Source organism: Carcharhinus amblyrhynchos, chromosome 1 (genome assembly GCF_965287045.1).
Source record: "Carcharhinus amblyrhynchos chromosome 1, sCarAmb.v2.hapA, whole genome shotgun sequence".
NCBI classification, from domain to species: domain Eukaryota; kingdom Metazoa; phylum Chordata; class Chondrichthyes; order Carcharhiniformes; family Carcharhinidae; genus Carcharhinus; species Carcharhinus amblyrhynchos.
The window spans coordinates 58,009,363-58,029,414 of record NC_137324.1 but is presented as its reverse complement, the minus strand read 5'-3'; positions in this window follow the sequence as shown (position 1 = coordinate 58,029,414).

Genomic DNA, 20,052 nt, shown 5'->3' with positions numbered 1-20,052 from the left:
AGTGGAAATCAAGTTCATGCCATCATTGTGAGGTCGTCGGCAGGAGGCGAGGGGAGATCTCTGAGAGCTCACTCTCCTGCAAGAGATCCCGGCTATAACAGGGTTTACATCTGCACCAAATAGAGCTAGAATATCGCCCCCTTAAAGTATCGTAGAATCCCTACTGTGCAGAAGAGGCCATTTGGCCCATCAAGTCTGTCCCAACAACAACCTCACCCTGGCCCTATTCCTGCAAACCTGTGTATTTACCATTCTAATCCACTGACACTAAGGGTCAATTTAGCATGGCCAATCAACCTAACCCACATATCTTTGGAATGTGGGAGGAAACTGGAGCACCCAGAGGAAACCCACGCAGATACAGGGAGAACGTGCAAACTCCACACAGACAACGGCCCGAGGCTGGAATTGAACCCGGGTCCTTGGTGCTGTGAGCCAGCAATGCAAACCACTGTGCCGTCCCCACTGTACACTGAAGTAATTCTACATCCACGGAATGAAGACTGGGGGGCCAGTGTGGCAGATGAGAGGTGTGGTAGTGGGATCTGGTACAGGCAGGATGGTACTGAGTACAATATTTCCCACACAGTGATGTAAGAAGGCTCAGGGCCTGGAATAGTCCAGAGATGACAGAAATGTACAAAGACCAAGGATGGAGTTGGCTCCATACCTGTACACTCTACTGTAAATAGTTAAGAGTTGTTAATAAAGATTTGCTGTTAATATACTCAAGACTACAAAGACTACAAACTGCAAAGTCTACAAAGTCTAAATAGTGTCTAAAACAGGATTCTCAATCCTATATTTGGCTGACATGTCTGCCAGAGCTGAAAGAATGTGCAAACTGCAAGAGGTGGGTGTGAGACTGGCACCCTGCTATGTATATGAGATGGGGCACCTGAATGTCTAATATAAGTCCTGAATGCTGATGGGTAAGTGATGGGGTCATGGTGCATTCGGCAGTGTGAGAAATTAGTGATGAAGTGATGTATTCACTGTGATATTTTCACTGACCTTGACTCTGTGAGATTCTGGACTTTTTTTCCCCAGCAAAGCAGCCAGATCCTCAGGGCCAGACCCCAGTAATCGACCTCCCTGGCCACTTGCTTCTATTCCTTTGCAGGTCGTGCCTGAGAACATTCTGACTCCCCCTGTGGAAAAATGGCATCTCTCCTTCTTTCAACATCCAACATTGGGACCTCCAGAGTCACATCTGAAAACCTGGGGGTTGTCTCTCTGGCTTTCATTTGCCATCCTTGACCCAAAGCCTGCTTGTGAATTATCAAGCAGATCCTGTGCCATAAATGCAGCTCCCCTTTAAGAAGCACAGTCTGCCTTTAAGAAGTGAAGACTAGCTGTAGGCTGTGCTAGCTATGCACACAGTTTAGTTCCCTTCTGATCCTGCAGCACATTTTGCATTGGGTTAAGACCATAAGACGTAGGAGCAAAAGCAGGCCATTCAGCCCATCGAGTCTGCTCCACCATTCAATGAGATCATGACCGATCTGATATGATAATCTTCAGCTCCCCATAACCTTTGATTCTCTTACTCATTAAAAATCTGCCCATCTCAGCCTTGAACATACTTAACGACCCAACCTCTACAACTCTCTGCAGTAAAGAATTCCACAGATTCATTAAAGTTTATTTATTAATCACATGTAGGCCTACGTTAATGTTGCAATGAAGTTACTGTGAAAATCCCCTAGTCTTCACACTCCAGCGCCTGTTCAGGTACGCTGAGGGAGAATTTAGCATGGCCAATGTAGCTAACCAGCATGTCTTTTGGACTGTAGGAGAAAACTGGAGCACCCAGACACAGGGAGAATGTGCAGAGTCCACACAGACAGTGACCCAAGCCGGGAATTGAACCTGGGTACCTGACGCTGCTGACACAATAGTGCTAACCACTGTGCCACTGTGCCATTACTCTCAGAGAAGAAATTCCTCCTCATCTCTGTCTTAAATGGGCTACCCTTTACTCTAAGATTATGCTCTCTGGTCCTAGTCTCTCTCACATGAGAGCAGCATGCTACAATCATATAGCTGAATAGGCAGACAATGTCTGTATGCTGCCTGCCTCAACTCAACCAGGTTCAGGGTAATCACACATTGCGGTCCTTGTGCCAAAAACGGGCCTAATCCAATTCCTTTTCTCATTAGGTTTGCATTCATCAAATTAGAATTAGTAGTATTTTTGCACCTACTTACCGCATATCTACTCTCACCAGCTGTTGTTCTCAACATGTAACAACACTGAAATAAGACAAATTAATCCCGTAACTGGGCATAAGATTTGGATTATTTCAGAGACATTTTCTTTTGGATTCCACAGCCAAAGCCCTTGAAATTCAGATTATCTGATTATTAAAATCCACAAAAAAATAAGTTCTCGTCCATCAGGATCTGTCTATCAAGTTTTCCTGGTACTTCAGAGAAGGTGGGCAAATTAACAGATGGCTACCAAAGATTATCAGGAAAGCTGGAATAATGTAAGTGCTTCCAATCAATTATTTTAATAAGATGTCAACATGAATGCCAGATTGGAAATTCTGCCCTATTCTTACACTCATTTTTTTGTCAAATTAGAAAGTAGTAAAACCATTGCATTCATCCTCAGAGATACCAAATCACAGTGGTAGTTTACCCGAGCTCTGTATCCCACAATAGCAATTATCCCCAATGCTACATTCCAGGGTTGCATTTATCTCACAGCTACTACTCCAGGGAGGCAGTCATCCGCACAGCTATTACACTAGGACAATGATCACTGCTAATATGTGTGTGTAGCAATCACCCTGCAGCTCCTGTACCAGTTCAGTAGTTACCCCTACAGCTTCTCTGTGATCCTCAAAAATAATCTGGACCATTGCTATGCTGGGCAGCTCCACGTAACTACCACCAGTCCCCACCCCAGCACCTCCCCCACAATCTCCTCAGTCACATGGACTTGATTTGCTGTCAGTCGGTTATTTCCCTTCTGCCTGGTCTGATACCAGCCTGAATCCATCAGACCATTTGTTTCCTATAACAAGCAGCTTTAATTTGAATGTGGTCCAGCTTGCAAAATTGTTCACTGCCTGAATGGGCTAGTAGCCTGTGCAAAAGAAAACATTTATCCAACATGTGGGAAGTTACGATTTTCGCCACATCCATCCAAGGAAGAATCATCCGCTTTGTTTTTCACTTAGTTTGGGATGTGGGTATCACTCGCTAGGTCAACATTTATCATCCATCCCTAACTGCCAGCAATGTCCTACTTTTGTCCCATGATTTGAAACCGCTCCTCTGTGTTTGTGAGCAGGCCGCCTGATGGAAAATGGTGGAGTTCTTTTTTAAACACGCAGACTGAGCTCCAATGACATTACTTTGGTCCCAACTGCTGTTTAACTGCAGGACTGAGAGGGGAACAGTTGTGGTTTTCCCACTGCAGCAAGCTAACAGGTCTTAGAACAACCAGCGGCAGAGGAGCCTGAGGCTTTTTGGTTTCTCTTGTGGATGCTGGCTGTTGCTTTGTCTGTTTTGGGAGGACCCACACTGCTGACACCAGATAGTTAAGATCAGTCTTGAGACTCTCCACATGTATCAAATTGAGATACAAAGGTTATCTCTAGTGCATCCACCCTCACTATTTTTACCATTTGTTTTCATAAATTATATTGAAATCTTCCATTCATCCAAGCACTGTGATACACCAATAGAAACAAATCCCTTTCCTTTCTCATTACATAGGTGTAATTGTGTGAAAAGGTAGCCTAGTGTGAGAAAAATCACACACTCATTCAAATTAAATCAACAGAAAGTTGGCAAAATTCAATTTTCATCCCTGATCTTTTGCCAGCTACAAGCAGCCACACGCCACCAAACCACACTGAAGAATAAATAGAGCCAGAACCCAATTGAATACATCGAAGAGGGGTAACACAGACCAACCATACAACAATCTTTCGCCGGAGGATTGTAACAGACACTGACCTTGACTTTATGGTGGCAATAATGGCAATGCTGTTAGCATTCGACATCATTTCTCCACTGATACTGACAGCTCCTTCTGGAGTCTGTATGTAAACAGCTAAACGCAGGGATCCAGAAGCTGCTGTCAGTGGCATTTTTTTGCCAGATACGCATGCCTGAGGTTCCTCCAGAGTGCAATCAATGAGAAATTTCATGAATTGGTGAGAACTTCCACTCTAATGTCAGGATTTCCTGCCCCATTTCACATCAGGCGCAAATGGCGAAGGGACTGGAAAATACTGTGAGAAGGTCACAACCCCTCTTCCCCCATCTCCTCCCCCCCCCCCCATCAGTGGTTGGCCACACTTCCTGACAGAATGTCAGGAACCTCATTATTATAATTTATATAATTATCAAGACCATACATCAAAATCAACCCCTTCCCACCATCAAAAAATCCATCCATGATGGCAACTGTCAGAATTGCACCAAAAGCTGCAAAGATAATGGCTGTCATTCTCCCCCTCACACACTGTAGGAGGAGGCTGGGAAGGTCGAGGGGCTCAATATTGAGTAGTATGGCGAGGTCCAGTGTCTACCACTTACTAGTCTCTGCTGCATTTTACCAGTGGCAAGTTAGGTGTTCATGGCCTGCACCCCTTGGGCCTCCTCTCATCATCACAGCTATTTTACAAGTAGTGGGTGTGCCCATGCCACATGGAAAGTCTGTGAGGTTATACTCTGGCTATAGGTTCAGAAAGGTTGTGTGTGTGTGTGTGTGTGTGTGTGTGTGTGTGTGTGTGTGTGTGTGTGTGTGTGTGTGTGTGTGTGTGTGTGTGTGTGTGTGTGTTGGGCGGTGGGGTGGGGAGATGGTTCCTCCTCTTCAGGCATATTATGCCCAACAGAGGAGTACCCCCTCCTCAAAGGAAAAGACAATTGATTCTTGATCACTTGCCCCATCCTCTGAATTGCCATTGTTCACCTTTGACCTCACCAGGGCCCACTTGACTAGCCCTGATAAGGCTGTCCCAGTTACCCTCCAGTCCAGACATATCTCAGCAGGAACTGACTGCAATTCCAGGAGTGGCCACTTCTCCCAGTGGCACTGCTGAGGCCGAGGTGTGACCAACCTCTGATTAGTTGACAGCTCTTGGAGGCAGGACATCCTCCCATTAGTGAACTACCTGACACCAGTAAAGCCTGGTCATTGCTTTCCAGTCCATTGGAGATGTGCCTGTTCCCTACTCTTCAGCCAGTAGGCAGTGCCTCTGTCTCCACGTAAAATTCAGACCAATGATCTGAAGAGTACACGTAGCCATTACAAATATTGCTGTGGAAGTCAAATTGAAATTTAATTGTCACAAGTTATTACCTTAGAGCGGTCAATTCATTTCTATCTGTTGGTAAACCCTTTTTAATCAATCCGAGTTGCAGCACACATGATAAGCAGGTAGAACTTTTTTTAAAAGCCATCCATTGATTGATCTATAAATTGAAACATATTTCCATTGCTTGCTGCTTCCGTTTGTTGGTGTTTTGCAAAGCTTTCATCAATGTTGCAATGTAAAACTAAAATAAGATTGGGATTTAAATCATCTGGATTTATATAATCTGCGTGTAACTAGATTGGGATAATTCAAGGTCACTGCAGCTTGTGGTTTCACTGTGTTGCTTCCCTCACTCGATTAACTGTTTCCTTTATTGTTTGGTGAAGATGTGCTTCAACCATAACCTTCCCTAGTTCAGAAAGTAGAAGTAGAAGAAGAGGCAAAATGAAACATCGATACATTTAGATAGTCACGTAAACAAGTAATGTACCATGTGGACTGGTAATGAACAGAGGTTGTATTAGGAGTATTCAGAGGTAAGAATAAGTGGCCAGTGCAGGTAGTGCAGATATTTGTACATGTCAAAGAAATGCCATAAAACCTAAAAACATTGTTAAATATCAAACCTAATCTTCACAGTTTAAAAAACAGATGCAGAAAGTGAAATCTCATGCCAGACCTTTCTGGGTCAGTAAGTTGTGATGGTAACTCACAAAAGAGAATTGAAATTGATTTTAAAAATTGCAGACCTGGGGCCTGGGACTAATTAGACCGCTCTTTCTAAGAGCTGGCACAGGCACGATGGCCCAAATGGCCTTCTTAACTGCTAGGGAAGTTTGGGTGGCATGGTGGCAAAGTTGCTAACACTTCTGTCTCATAGCACTGGGGACCTGGGTTCAATTCCTGGCTTTGGTCACTGTCTATGAAGAGTCTGCACATTCTCCCTGTGCCTGCGTGGGTTTCCTCTGGGTGCTCTGGTTTCGTCCCACAGCTTGAAAGATGCACTGGTTAGGTGCATTGGCCATACTAAATCTCCCACAATGTACCCGAACAGGTGCCAGAGTGTGGTGACTAGGGGATATTCGCAGTAACTTCATTGCAGTGTTAATGTAAGCTTACTTGTGACATTAATACATGAACTTAAAAGTCAGTTTATTGTTTTGGATACTAATGCAGTCAGGTTAGAAATGCCCATTGTGCAAGGGGAGGACAGGTTGTAAATTTTGGGTGGTAGTATGAAGAAGTCCATGTTCCCCCGCATGTTGTGGAGATTTAAAACTACAGTATGTGTCTTCTGACTTAAATCCCTGCCTAGTGGCTTCCAGTCAGAGTGGGGAGGACTCCAGAGTAGGCTGCAAAAGCAGGTAAATCCAATGCTTGCCACTGAGGTACAGGAGATGTTTCTGAACTATTGGAATATATTCCTGGGATTTAATCCTTAATGACTTTGTAGGGTAAATTGTAGGGAGCAGCTTGATAACGGGTGGGGCTGGTACTCAGGGTAAAGCTTTCCTGGCCAGCACTATTGTGAAATGTTTAATCTAATGTTATCGGTATCTCCTCTCAGCTGGGTTTACTGAGGTCTAGGAAATCTGATTGGCCACAATTTAATCAGGTTAAATCCAAGGGTGCAATTCTTCATAAAATATCAAAATTGCCAACCCACCTCCTGGGAGTAGTGTGGTGTCCACTTCTGTCCCATTTTCTTAAGCATGGAAGTGGTTTGAGGTTGATACCAATTAAACATGTTCATATTTGACTTGTCCCCCAAGCCATCCAATTTCAGGTGTTAATATTTACACCTATGATCAAATGAGAACAAGTGAAAGAGGAATGTATTGCAACAGTCCCATAACTTTAGTTGCCTCGAATTCAATTAGCTCCCCAGTACTGAGTCCTGTTCATCATATTTATTAAACAGGATTTTAAAAACTGATAAGTGGAATAATTATGCCTGAAGAAATAATTAACACATGTATGAACTTAGCCAAATCTCCTCAGTCTGTTAAAGATATACATTGAAAAATGAAGGCTGATGGTATTCAAGGACAGCATCATCTGTCAGGTACCTGAGTCTGACATATTTAATTTTTTGCTCCATTCTTAAAGTTACAAAACCAATGTGCGGAGAGGGCCTGGTGAGCTCTTAATCCATATAGGGCAGCACAGTGATTGGCACTGCTGCCTCACAGCACCAGGGTCCCGGGTTTAATTTCCGGCTTGAGTCACTGTCTGAGTGGAGTTGGCACATTCTCCCCAAGTCTGATTGGGTTTCCTCCAGATGCTCCAGTTCCCCCCACACTCCAAAGATGTGTGGGTTAGGTGGATTGGCCATGTTAAATTGCCCCTTCATGTCAGGAGGACCAGTGGGGTAAGTATGTGGGGTTACAGGGATAGGGCCTCAGTGGGATTGTGGTTGGTGCAGACTTGATGAGTTGAATGGCCTCCTGGATTTCATATGGATTTCAGTAAAGCGTTTGATAAAGTTCCCCACTGCAGACTATTGCAGAAAATACAGTGGCATGGGATTGAGGGTGATTTAGCTGTTTGGATCAGAAATTGACTAGCTGTAGGAAGACAGAGGGTGGTGGTTAATGGGAAATGTTCATCCTGGAGTTCAGTTACTCGTGGTGTACCACAAGGATCTGTTTTGGGGCCACTGCTGTTTGTCATTTTTGTAAATGACCTGAATGAGGGCATAGAAAGATGGGTTAGTAAATTTGCGAATGACACTAAAGTCAGTGGAGTTGTGGACAGTGTGGAAGGATGTTGCAGGTTACAGAGGGACATAACTGCAGAGCTGGGCTGAGAGATGGCAAATGGAATTTAATGTGGAAAAGTGTGAGGTGGTTCACTTCGGAAGGAGTAACAGGAATACAGAGTGCTGGGCTAATGGTGAGATGCTTGGTAGTGTGGATGAACAGAGAGATCTCGGTGTCCATGTGCATAGGTCCCTGAAAGTTGGCACCCAGGTTGATAGGGTTGTTAAAAAAGCGTATGGTGTGTTAGCTTTTATTGGTAGAGGGATTGAATTTCAAAGCCATGAGATCATGTTGCAGCTGTGCAAAACTCTGGTGCGGCCGCACTTGGAGTATTGCGTATAGTTCTGGTCACCGCTTTATAGGAAGGATGTGGAAGCATTGGAAAGGGTGCAGAGGAGATTTACCAGGATATTGCCTGGTATGGTGGGAAGGTCTTATGAGGAAAGGCTGAGGGACTTGAGGCTGAATTCGTAGAGAGAAGGTTAAGAAGTGACTTAATAGAGGCATCCAAGATGATCAGAGGATTAGATATGGTGGTGAGTGAAAGCCTTTTTCCTCAGATGGTGATGGCTAGCACGAGGGGACATAGCTTTAAATTGAGGGGTGATAGATATAGGACAGATGTCAGAGGAGGTTCTTTACTCAGAGAGTAGTAAGGGCGTGGAATGCCCTGCCTGCAACAGTAGTGGGCTCACCAACATGAAGAGCATTTAAATGTTCGTTGGATAGAAATAGGGATGATATTGGAATAGTGTAGGTTATATGGGCTTTAGATTGGTTTTCACAGGTTAGTGCAACATCGAGGGCCGAAGGGCCTGTACTGCGCTATAATGTTCTCTATTCTATGTTCTATGTATAGACAGAAAAGTCTGTTTCTGCGTTGTAAAATTCTAATTATATGTAACTGCTCAGTGTTTTGAGTAATGAGAGTAGTTAGAAGTTGTCCTGCACTCGCTGCATCATCCTAATTAGTTTTACCATTTCTGTACAGATACAGGTGGCTCTATAAGGAATGATCAAGGCAAAACATACACGTAATACAAGCATACTCTTTCATATGTCTTTTCTAGTGTTTCCTATTAGCATATGCTATAAATGGACGATTTTGATGTAATAGACCAGTCTATTGGGATTAATAGACAAATTTAATTAATAAAAGGCTTTGACTCCTTAAGAGTAAATGTTTGGTCTGCTGCAAATGTATTATTTTTCAGAGTCCTGGCATGAGGTCAGGGTCGGTCAGATTCATCTCAATTTCCTCAGAATTGAATTCAATGGCAAACTGCAGTAACTGTGAAATTTTCTCAGCCTTGGAGGGCTGGGAATATGAAAAATGTGTCAAGTCTTGGATTTGTTCCCACCTTCTCAAGTTTTCCCCAGAGACAGAAGAACATCATGGCGACACCTTGGATGACAGTGACAGGGAGCAGGCAAGCCAATTAATGAGACAACTCATGAATGTCCTGCATTTTGGCCAACATCGCATGGACCACTTATTGTGGTCACTTCCCAGTAAGTAAGGGTTAAACACACAGTGGGTGTTGGAAGCTACATTACATATGATTGAGATTTAACTGATATTGTTTTCCCATCTCACAGCCTTGCCATTGGCTGTGTCACTTTATTCTCCATGAAACAGTTCACAGTGATTCTTAATTCTTTTTCCCTTTTCCAGCTGAATAACTTTTAATCCCCAAACTGACATTCATAGTATGTGTTGCCCTGGGGATCCTTCACTCCAGCCAAAGCTAGGCAAATCCTTCAGCTTCTTTTAAAATGTTACAATCTTGGCCTTTTTGGTCCAAACACAAGCTTCCACATGCATTTTTCATGGTGAACAATAGAGACTTGCTGCCTCTCTCTCTTGCTTTCAGGTTCCTGCGGAGTAACCTGTCAATGAGATTCAAGGATATCTTCAGAAAACATGCAACCTAATTCTACAAAAGCTTCCTGTGGACTCTTCCCCTTTCAAAACTCATCTCCATGAGTATTTGTTGCAATGGTGAAAAAAAAATATGTATTTTAATTTGAAAAATGAATATAAAAGCATGTGATGTATAGCACACAGGCCTTGAAATGCTGATCAGGTAATCTCTGGTTCCAACCCACTTCCACCCATACCCACCCCCGCAACTCCATTATATCTTGGAATTAAATAGACAGTTTAAAGTGTAACCATTTGCAAAACCTTATGGATGGGATTTTCTGGCCGCTGTTGTCCCAAGACTGGGAAATTCCACCCGAGGTCAATGGAACTTGAATGCTTCGTGTCTCGCCTGTTACAATTTCCATGGCAAACGGGACAGGAAAATTCCACCCTATATTCCTCACATCTCCCTGGGACTTGGAGTGTAAAGAGCTATCCAACATCAATGTAGCTGCCCTGATCATTATTTACAGATATGAATATCAGGCACGTTCTTCCTGTTAAAGCAACACATCCCCCATCACTTTTAATAGTTAGCAACCAAGCACCCCAAGCTTGTCATGAGCAGAATTTTGCATGCGTCATATGACCCCCCCTTCATTCCTCCATCTTCTCCAAATTTAATGGCACAACCCCAAACCAATACAATCTCGAGCATTGGCAACACTGCCTCCTGTAGGTTCAGACCAGAGCATTCACTGCAGATGAGAGTGGAGTGAGGATCAGGAAATGATCCCAACACTCCAGAGAATTCCACCCTGTATTTTTAATGTTAAGTATACTTAACTTAGTGTCACAAGTAGGCTTTTATTAACACTGCAATGAAGTTAATGTGAAAATCCTCTAGTCGCCACCCTCTGGCACCTGTTCAGGTATACTGAGAGAGAATTTAAAATGGCCAATGCACCCATCAAGCAGATCTTTCAGAGATGGGAGGAAATCAGAGCATCCAGAGGAAACTCACACAGACATGGGGATAACATGCAGACTCTGCACAGGCAGTGACCCAAGCTGAGAATCAAACCCAGGTCCCTGGCACTGTGAGGCAGCAGTGCTAACCGCTGTGCCACAGTAACGCCTAATTACGTACATTGCCTCTTAAACTGTGGATCTGTAGCATTTAAGTGTCAAGCACACTTAATTGCTTTTATATTTATTCTTCGAATTAAAATACTTATCTGTTTTTCTCACCATTGCAACATCTAATGCAAGTAAGCACCATGGGTCATCCTTTTTGTAAGTCTATAGCCGTCTCAGACACAGAAATGAAATCAAGATGAGTCTTCCCCTCAGTTTCCATCCCCTTTAATGATAGTGTTCTGTTAGGAGAATCATTTGTTGTGACACTACTCCTGCCACACAGCTTTTATTTCCGAAAAACATCAACAACTTTAAATTTTCAAAAAATGAACAACACAATAAATAAGTTGTAGGCCCCACAGCCTCCAATCTGAATCTGGCTGTCGTACCTAGCGGGTGCGTGCCCCAAAGATTGGATTGCACGTCAATTGCCCAGGAAGTTCAAACATCCATTGAGAAATTTCCCCACGCTAGGAAGCATCTGATAATCCAATTCCAATCGCAGCCAGCACAGTGGAATAGTGCTTAGCATTGCTGCCTCACAGCACCAAGGACCCAGGTTTGATTCCAGCCTCGGTTGACTGCCTGTATGGAGTTTGCACGTTCTCCCCGTGTCGACGTGGATTTCCTCCAGGTGCTCCATTTACTTCCCACATCAGAGATGTGTATATTAGATTAACCGTGGGAAATGCACTGAGTTACAGGGTCAGAGTGGAGGGGCTGGGCCTGGGTAAGACGCTCTTTTGAAGAGTTGGTGCAGATTTGATGGGCCAAATGATCTCCTTCTACACAGTAGGGATTCTTCAGATGGTTCTGACTATCTTACAGGAATAGTTACTCAGGAAAAGTTAGAAGAATTGAAACCACTTCTACCTTCTGGATAAATATAGTACTGGCCTGCCCGACCCCCAGCTCTCCCAGTGGATGCCGATCGCCACCCCCACTCCCCAACTACTCACCAGAGGAATTGAGTTTAGGAGTCGGGAAATAATGCTGCAGCTGTATAAGACCCTAGTCAGACCCCACTTGGAGTACTGTGCTCAGTTCTGGTTGCCTCATTACAGGAAAGATATGGAAACTATTGAAAGGGTGCAGAAGAGATTTACAAAGATGTTACCTGGATTGGGTGGCATGCCTTATGAGGATAGGTTGAGAGAGCTCAATCTTTTCTCCTTGGAGAGACGAAGGATGAGAAGGGTCCTGATAAAGGTGTATAAGATGATGAGAGGTATTGATCAGGTGGATTCTCAGAGGCTTTTCCCCAGGGCTGAAATGGCTGCCACAAGAGGACACAGGTTTAAGGTGCTGGGGAGTAAGTACAGAGGCAATATCAGGGGTAAGTTTTTCACCCAGAGGGTGGTGGGTGAGAGAAATCGGCTGCCGTCGGTGGTGGTGGAGGCAAATTTAATAGGGTCTTTTAAGAGACTTCTGGATGAGTACATGGGACTTAATAGGATTGAGGGTTATAGGTAAGCCTAGTAGATAGAGATATGATCGGCGCAACTTGTGGGCCAAAGGGCCTGTTTGTGCTGTAGTTTTTCTATGATTCTATCCCCTATAGGACCCCCAACTACTCTCCCACCATCTGCCCACCTACCCCAGCAGCCCATTGACAACCATCCTGGCTCCCCAGTTATCCCCATTCCCCCTGTTTCCACTCCTACCCCCAACACTAGACCTCCCCACCATCTAACGAAACTCCCAATCATCTGCCACTCCCCCGCCTATCCCCGGATCCCCAACTTATCCTCCCAACCCACCCGACTATCCTCCTCTCCCCAACTACCCCATCACTGAACCAACTCATCTCCTGGCCTTTACTACCCCACTGATGTCTGACCTTACCATAATTTAAATGAACTATAAGAATCTTATCTGAAAAAAAAAACAAACAATTGCAGACAACAGCAGGTAAAGAAATGTCCCTGAACAGCTGTGGGTCTGTAATTTCTGCAATTATTTCAAGTATCTGCCAGGAAAGTCTGCAGCTGACTCTGAGTGACTCTCTGGGTTAAGCAGGTTCTGTACTTTGCATTAAATTATACAGTGCATATCTTCCATCTGCTCACGCAGCACTGAGCCTAAATGATTCCTCTGTCGAGGAAGGGGCATTTACAGCTGATTTTGTTCCTTTATCACTACCATTACTACACAAAAGGGAGAGGTGGAGGGTTTAGGGTGGATTTGAGGGAAAACTTTTTTACCTAGAGGGTGGTGATGGTCTGGAATGTACTGCCTGGGAAGGTGGTGGAGGCGGGATGTCTCACTTCCTTTAACAAATACCTAGATGAGTACTTGACACGCCATAATATTCAAGGCTATGGGCCAACTGCTGGCAGTGGGATTAGGTGGGACCTTTCATGCATCGGTACAGACTCAATGTGCTGAAGGGACTCTTCTGCCCTGTAGTATTCTGTGATTCTGTGCCTTTGCCTTTTGATCCATGAAATCTTTGTCATTCAATCTCTTCCACACTCTGACCAATCCTCCTCCTTTTCTCAGCAGCATAAAACCCACCACACTCTCAGTTGAGAAAATGCTGGAAAATCTCAGCAGGTCTGGCAGCATCTGTAAGGAGAGAAAGGAGCTGACTTTGAGTCCAGACAACCCTTTGACAAAGCTTTGACAAGACTTGTCTGGACTTGAAACGTCAGCTCTTTTCTCTCCTTACAGATGATGCCAGACCTGCTGAGATTTTCCAGCATTTTCTCTTTTGGTTTCAGATTCCAGCACCCGCAGTAATTTGCTTTTATCCACCACACTCTCAGCTCTCTTCAGTTCTGAAGTAAAGACATATTGGACTCAAAAAGTTAACTCTGTTTTTCTCTCCACGAATGCTGTCAGGCTTGCTAAATTTTTCCAGCACTTTGATTTTATTTCATCTCGCCAACATCCGCAGTATTTTACTTGTATAACAGCTGATCTTTGGGTGTCCGTGTGACACCTTCACTGGGTTTTCAGCACTGCCTCCTCACATGTTCAGTCACTGCATGAGTAGGCAAGCTTGAAAAAGAGGCACTGGATGAAATGTTGTTCACAGCTGACTAGCAGGAAGCGGAGGAAGCAGGAGAGGAAGAAGATAGGTCCAAGCAGCTCAATGCATAAGTGTTTGTTATCCTGCTCAGTTCTCTTCAGATGTAAGTTGATGCAATGCAAACCATTAGCTTCACCCTGAGCATCTGACACACTCAGTATTTGCAGCCATGTGAGAGGTACATTAAACACTCCATACACAGTGCTCAGGGGGCAGTGTAATGGTGCAAAAATTAGAAACCTTATTGCCATTTTGTTTGCTATTTCAGGGCTATGGAGGGAAGGGAGGGGGTGGAGTAAAGGTATAGCTATAACTATTAGGAACAATGGGAAAACTATTAGATTAACATGAGTGCTGATAATGTGCTACTTGCAGAGCCTCTTGCAGGATTATCATAGATTAATAAAAGTTATGAATAGATGTCAGTTCTGGGAAGTATCCCTTTGTGATCGGACTTTAGGCCACTATTCCTGCCATATTGCCTCTTCATGTGAGCCTGTAATGGCACTAGTTTTTAATCCTGGAGCTACGTGCTCATCATACTGTGATGGGCAATATCATGTAGCATGCAACAAACAGTTATGATAGACTTGCCATTCAACAGCGCCGGAGCTGTCTAAGTAATGGCATGGTTAGTTCAGTGCCCAATAGTATGTCCCCGAAACTGAGTAGTTCTAAGCACCTCATTGCTTCCCCACTCTACTTCTAGAATGTTATTTTTTTCACTTAGCTATTTGCTGCTTTAAATAAAAATGGAACATTGCAAAAATAATGATTGCGCAAAGCTTCGGCTCTAGGGAACAAAACATCTTTGCAAGAAGTTCAATATTTCAGAAATACACCCAGTCAAAAAAAAATTTTGACTCTGCCTGATTGCCTTAAAATTTTCTAAGTGCTTTGCTGAAACATCTTTACTGATAGCTTCGAACATTTTCCCTATGACAGATATTCAGCTAACAGGCCTGTAGTTTTCTGTTTCCTGCCTCTCCTTCTTTTTGGAATAAAGGAGTTATATTTGTTATTTTCCATAAGACCATAAGATATAGGAGCAGAATTAGTCCATTAAGCCTATTGCGTCTGCTGTGCCATTCAATCGTGGCTGATATGATTCCCATCCCAATTCTCCTGCCTTCTCCCTGTAACCCTTGATCCCCTTATTGATCAAGATCCTATCTATTTCTGTCTCAAAGACATTCAATGACCTGGCCTCCACAGTCCTCTGTGGCAATAAGTTCCACTGATTCACCACCTCTGGCTGAAGAAACTCCTCCTCATCTTGGATTTAAAGGAGTGTTCCTTCACTGAAGTTGTGCCTTCGAGTTCTAGTCTCTACCACTGGTGAAACATCCTCTCCATGTCCACTCAATCTAGGCCTCTCTATAAATTTCAATTAGATATCTCCTCATCCTCCCAAACTCCCGAATATAGGCCCAGACTCCTCAACTGCTCCTCATGTGGCAAACTCTTCATTTCCAATCTAAAGTAACTACCTCTGAATCTAGACTTTGGAAAATTAAAAGCAATGCATCAATGACCTCACTAGTCACTTCTTTCATGGTCATAGGATGAAGTCTATTGGGACTTGGGGATTTGACAGCCCACAGATCCAACAATTTGCTCAGCAGCACTTATCCGGTGATTGTAATTTTTCCTCCCTCCCTTCCATTTCCTGACTTACAGTTACTTCTGTGATATTACTGTATCCTCTTTCGGAAGACCAATGCAAAATAGCTGTTCAATTAATCCACTATCTCCATATTGTCCATTATTAATTCCTTGCTTTCTATAGGACCAGTATTCATTCTGTTACTTCTTTTTGTACTTAAACATCTGTAGAAACTCTTACTGTCAAGCAAAGTAAAAGCAAGGTAAGATTCTTATTCTTATATCTTTCCTAAGTGTACAAGGGCAGAGCTGGCAGTTAGGGCAGTGATATGCTCCTCCTGCCAGATGTGGGAGATCAGGGAGTTTTCTGGTTCCCTGATGACTATGTCTGTGGGAAGTGTGACCAGCTGCAGCTCTACACAGACCGCATAGTTTGGTTGGAGCAGTAGCTGGACATACTGCAGAGCATACAGGGGGCAGAGAGCGTGATAGATACTAGTTTCAGGGAGGTGGTCATACCACAGGTCCAGACAGGTAGCTGGGTGACTGCCAGGAAAGGCAGGCAGATAAGGCAGGAATCTGCTGTGTGGCTATTCCCCTCTTAAATAGATATACCATTTGGGATATTGTTGGGGAGAGTAGCCTCAGAGGGAAATACCCACAGCAGCCAGGCCTGTGGCAGCACAGCTGCTTCTCATGTAGAGCAGGTCAGGCTAAATCCAAGCAAGTAATAGTAGTAGGAGACTCGATATTCAGGGGCACAGACAGCGTTTCTGTGGCCATGAACAGGACTCAAGGATAGTGTATTGCCTCCCTGGTGCCAGGGTCCTGGATGTCTCTAAGCAGGTACAGGGCATCCTGAAATGGGAGGGTAAACAGATAGATGTCATTGTCCACATTGGCACTAATGACATAAGCAGGAAGAAGGAAGAGGCTCTTGCAAAAACAATTCAGGGAGCTCGGTAAGGAGCTAAAAAGTAGGACCTGTAGGGTAGCAATCTCAGGATTACTCCCTGTCCCACCTGCTAGTGAGACTTGGAATAGGAGGATTGTAAAGTTGAACACTTGGCTAAACAGCTGGTGTAGGAGGGAGGGCTTTAGATATATGGACCACTGGGGTGTCTTCTGGGGAAGATGGGTCCTGTACAAGAAAGACTGATTGCATCTGAACTGGAGAGGCACACCAAATATCCTGGGCAGGAGGTTAGTTAGTGCTGTTTGGAATGGCTTAAACAAGTGTGGCAGGGTGGGTGGGAAACAGAATAGCAGCCCAGTAAGTTTCAGCTTATATGTAAAGGCTGACTTGGCAGCCATTAAAGCAGGTGGGCAATGTAAAACTCAAGTAAATTGCTATTTTAAATTGGCTTCCTGATTATGGGCGGGCATGCTTCAGTAACATGTGCATGCCCAGCGACTGAAATATCATGTGAGAGCATGATGACATTGGGACACGTGCCCAACATCTTCTGGTGTAATTTTACACACTTCCGATTTGGACTTTATATGTAAAATTCTGGCCCTGGACAACATCCAGGCTTGGGCTGAGAAGCGGCATGAGATATTTGCAAAAGTACCAGACAATGATCATCTCTAACAACCGAGTGTCTAGCCATCTCCACTTGACATTCAGTTGCATTAGCACTGCCAACTCCATCAACATCTTGGAAATTATATTTACCAAAAATTACTGGACCAGACACACAATTGTGAAGTCTTTAAGGGGAAGTCAGAGGCTGTGTATTCTGTGGCAGTGGTTCATTTTCTGACTCCCCAGTGCCTCTCCATTAACTAAAAAGAATGTGATGGTATACTCACCATTCATCCTGATAGTTCAGCTGCAAAACGCTCACTAAGCATTCTGGGTGAGGAGGTCTACTTGATCACATTTCATCCAATAGCAAGTACTCAGTTCTACAGTTAAATAAAATAACTGTCCTGTCGTGCTTATTTATTTTCCCAGTGGAGAGATGGATGAATGGACCTCCAATTGCATTATAGTCATTTCCATCATCCATCAAATCCTGCTACCTGAAATAGCTCACCATATGGTGCTTACTTCCGATTTTATTAATAACAGGTTTTCGTGTCTTTTACTGTTTGTTTTCTTTAAAAATACCATTCATCGTCTTAAAAGTAAAATGAGGATGATTTGCTGGATCTATTGTCACAACACTAATATTGCTACAATGGTTGGGAGCGGATTTGGAGGTTATAAAAATGAAAAAGTGGGGATCACAGCCCCAACACATACACACTCCCATTACCATTTTTCTAATCAAGGTGGTGGAGTGTTTTGCTGCAGAGAGGACATAGGCTTCATTAACATATTTAAACTGGACTCTTACAATGCAGTTCACAGCCAAATTGGGCGGCATGGTAACACAGTGGTCAGCACTGCCGCCTCACAACGCCTGGGACTCAGAATCACATCCCGGCAGGAGTTTGCATGTTCTCCCCGTGTCTGCATGGGTTTCCTCCGGGTGCTCCGGTTTCCTCCCACTGTCCGAAAGATGTGCTGGACGGAAGCATTGCAATGCTAAATTCTCCCTCAGTGTACCCAAATAGGCACTGGAGTGTGTGGCAACAAGGGAATCTTCACTGTAACTTCATTGCGGTGTTAATGTAAGCCTACTTGTGACACTAATAAATAAGCTTTAAACTTAAACTTTAATCTCACAGGGGTTAGGAATCACTTCAAAACCCAAAGGGCGTATGTAAGTCAATAGCATTTCAATAGTGAAAGCAGGAAATATCAGCTCCAAATAATATCTTTTATAGCACTCTCTTGCATTAGGAGGAACAGAACATTTTCTTTACAGGACTCCCCCCACAGCCAATAAACCTTCAAGGAAGATTTCAGTCTTCTCTCTGCCTATCACTGTCTCTCTCTCTCTCTCTCCCCAGCATTGTAATCACCACTCCCATCATACCCCTTCCCAGCCCTCAGCAGTTAGCACAGTGTTTGGAGTTGTCCATCTCTACTCCTGTTAAAGCTATCAGACAGAAACCACATCTCGGGGTAGAAAGTTTAAGTTCAGGAAATGGAATTCACCAAGGACTTGTGCATGGCTGTTTGTCAAAATGCTATATTGCTAATTTATCTTTTCTTATAATGACACATTACGGTTTTTTGATTTGCTTTGTCCACTATTGTTCCACAAGTGCCTGCTCACTCTTTCGGCTGTTTCATGCCGAATGTTAACAATGACAACACCTATTGTGAGAAGGATGGATGAAATGGTGGCCAGTGGCAGGGTCAAAATCATTGAGAAAAACAGTTTCCTCATCATCCTCTCATCCCCCTCATCCTACAATCTCTTCTGATTTAGAAGCTACAAATAGATGGGGTAAGCCTGCAGCTCTCATTTCCAGCATTACTACTCTACCCTTGTGCCTTTCTCCTTTCCTCCAAAACTGCAACTTGTTCAGGCAGTGAGCAAAGAATGGAGGAGCCACATGACACCACCAGCACAGATACTGACACTCTCCAAGATTTAGAGGAATCAGCAGGATTTGCACATGATAAAGCACAGTCTAAAACAAAGGCTGGCAATTCTTTAGAAAGTACAGGAACAGAGGAATCTTGGTATGTAAGTGCACAATCTTTGAAGCTGGCAGAACCAGTTGAGAGTGTGACTAATGAAACCTATGGGATCCTGGGCTTTACAAATTGGGGAATAGAGTACAAGAGCAAGGAAGTTATGATAAACTTGTATAAAACTTCGGCTTGGACTCAATTGGCGTTTTGTCAAGTTCAATGCACTGCACTTAAAGAAGGATGTGAAAACATCAGAGAGAGGACTCAAAGACAGTGCAGAAAGAGGACATTCAGCCCATCAAGTATGCACCGACTCTTAGCACAGTATCTTCTCCAGGCCCACCCTGCCCTATCCCCATAACTCCACACATTTACCATGGCTAATCCATCTATCCTACAGATCTTGGGACACTAAAGGGGAATTTACCATGGCCACTTCACCTAATCTGCACTGTGGAAAGAAACTGGAACATCTAGAGGAATCCCACACAGTCACCCAAAGTTGGAATTGAACCGGAGTCCTTGGCGCTGAGAGTTAGCAGTGCTAACCACCGTGACAGAGATATTTAAAATCATGTGGATGGGATCAGATGGAACTGTCAGGAACCCCCAAAGCAAACCAAAGCTTCGTAACATGTTTATTATTTTCAAGTTGTTCAATTTTATTCCCACCCCAGTGCCATTAGCAGCACCAAGCATTTTGCAATAGGAATTCACCTGTCTGAGATATCTTGAGGAAGAAACCTTATGGAAGAATGCCAGGCAGATCAAGAAGTTCACCTGCTGAAGACCTTCATACCAACATTGGCAGAGAGATGAGAATA